The following is a 2,867-nucleotide window of genomic DNA, read 5'->3' on the forward strand; positions in this document are numbered from 1 at the left end:
TAGTGAGAGAGAGAGAGAGAGAGAGAGAGAGAGATAGATGTAAAACAAAATTTCATTCTCATATCACCAAAAATACACATCGCTTAATGCATTGTAAAAATATATATAGTATCATTATTTGATATATATATAAACACTATAAATGTATATTGTAAAGAATTATTCCTGCATACGCCCAAAAAAACTCGCCTGCCTCACAAGTTGCATCTTTCTGTAATACATTGAATCAGGGCGTGAAAAGACGCCAACTTTCACTCAGGTATTTCTCGTCAATTCCACAGATTTCTGATACAAAGAGAAATTTGTCTGTGAAAAACCAGGTGTGAATTTCATTATGGCGCCACGGAGTAATGTGCCATTTTTCGGGGGGTCCTCATGCATGGCTGGCCCCGTTGACAGCGGTCGAGGGGTGGTGGTGGTGGTGGTGGTGGTGGTGAATAGTGGTTGATGATGGTGATGGGTGGTAGAGGGTTGGATTATGATGGTAATTGATGGTGATGATGATGGTGGTGAAGGGTTGGATTATGATGGTAATTGATGGTGATAATGGTTGTAGTGTCGGTCGATGACGGTGGTTGGTAATGGAGGGTTGGTTAATGGTGGTTTTGATGTGTGGTGGTGCTGGAGTTGAATAGTGGTTGATTGTGGTAGGGTCGAATAAGTAATTGATGGTGATGGTTGGTATCGACAATGACCATAGTAGTAATAATAATATTTAGTTTCTGGTGAATATTTATAATAGATTAAAATATACATAGTGATTTAAATTACGATTCAACTTGGTAAACGTAATATAGTTAATTCATTCTCTTGTCTGGTAAGTAAAGTCAAAATTAGTCTTCCTTCTATCAGACTGTAATGAACTATGGCAATAATAACCCGTAGAGTTTATTTTTCTGTATCCCGTTTTTTTATGGAATTTATAAATACTAAGTGTCCCCCTCCCCCTTCCCCCTGCTCCACCCCCTTACCCCCTACCCCGGCATCACCCCTCCCACCCCTACTCCACCCCCCCTCCCACCCCTACCCCACCACCTACTCCCCCTTTTCGTCGTGGGGGTAGTGATGGCCTGTCGCTGTCATGTTGAAGGGAGTGCCAGAAAGCAGGTCACAGTGTCATGTCAAGACCTTAAGTTGATTCTTGTCGTCTGGGGGCTGTCGTAGCCAGATGTGTTTATGTCAGTCACACTGTTACGTCAAGGGTTTATCCAAGTGTCAAGGAGTTTTATTTACTACAGGCGTTATTGCAGTGAAATAGATTGGTGTTACTGCATCGTTATTACATTGAAATAGATTAGTGTTACTGCATCGTTATCACAGTGAAATAGATTAGTGTTACTGCAGGCGTTGTTGCAATACTGTGGATATGTGTTATTGCAGTACAAGACAGCCTTGTTGGGGTGTAATACAAGTCCTGAATATGTATGTTGAGTGTGTGTGGCTGGCAGGCTGGTCCACTGTCCCAATACTGACCAAATAGATGGACCGAGTGTCATGGTCTTTGTGGTCCATTTTTGACTATTCATTGTTTACTTTTGTTTGTCTTAGTATTGGCATTTGTTTGTCTTTTTGTTGACTCGTGTTTAGGTTATTGATATTGATTTTGTTGGTATTATTTTTAACTTGTCGGTGTTATTAATTTATTGCTAGTGGTGACTTGTTTATTTTTGTTGACTTGTTTATGCTATATTGTTAATATTGTTGTTGGCTTTATATTATATTTTATCAGTATTATTTTTTTGGGCTTGTTAGTACTGATTTTGTTACTTTGATTTATGTTCAATATTATGAATATATAGTATATATTTTTTTAATCGGATTAGAAAGTGTTATTCTTATTAATTTACTGCAAGTTATAAAAGGAAACGTTTTAGGTGATGGAAAACCTCATTTTTTCCATTGAACGAACATTGAAAATTCTCACCATAGTTAATATCATTAACATTATATTTTGTGTCTCCACTGTGCCGTAATGTTGACACAAAATCCAGTTCCCATTTTTTTTAATTCTCTCAAAAATACTGCCACATAAGAGGCCGTTTTTAATCAGTGATAAATTTTGTAAATATGATGTTAAATATTTTGGGAGGAAATGTTGACGATAACATCCTGTCGAAAATTTGATTTCGCTTCCTGTGCGGCTGGCAGCCAGGTTTTGCTTTAAGGGCCACTGGGGCCTGAAATTCGGCCGGGTCCCCTATTTTGCAAATCAGCCCAGTGGTGATATCATTGGCGCTTTTTAGTCTTGTAGTTCACTTTGATCATACAGGCTCACTGATTATTTCTAAAACTTTCTTTTTCTTCTGGCCTGGTCGAGTCCCCATTAAGACCCGCGAGGGGAGGGGAAATTCCCTATTGCTAGCTACCTGATGGTAAGGGGAGGGGAAAATTTACAGCTGCCAATACTTGTAGGGTAGAGAAGGGGGAAATTTCTACCTGAAGGGAAAGGGGAAATTCCCTACTCATAGTACCCGTGGAGAAGAAGAAGGGGAAATTCCCTTCATTAGCGCTTGAAGGGAAGGGGCTGGGAGGGCAAATTTCTTTGCCAATAATTTTTGGAGAGAAAGGAAGGGGATATTTCCCTATCATCGTTACCTGAAGACAGGAGGTGGGGGATATCCCCTACACCCAATACCTGAAGGGAAAAGGATGCAGAAAATTCCCTATGACCAGCACCTGAAGGGAAAGGGGAAGAATGTACCCTGTCACCAACCTCTGAGGGGAAGGAGGGTGGGGAAATTTTTTGCCGGTAGGGAGGGGGAGGAGGGAAACAGTAGACGGTGCCGTTGATGAAAATACCTGCTTGACTCCTGGCCAAAGTGAATTTATTCCCGGGCAAAATCAGCGCTTCCCGGGAAAAATAGAGG

Source organism: Homarus americanus, unplaced genomic scaffold, assembly GCF_018991925.1.
Source record: "Homarus americanus isolate GMGI-L3 unplaced genomic scaffold, GMGI_Hamer_2.0 scaffold44915, whole genome shotgun sequence".
NCBI classification, from domain to species: domain Eukaryota; kingdom Metazoa; phylum Arthropoda; class Malacostraca; order Decapoda; family Nephropidae; genus Homarus; species Homarus americanus.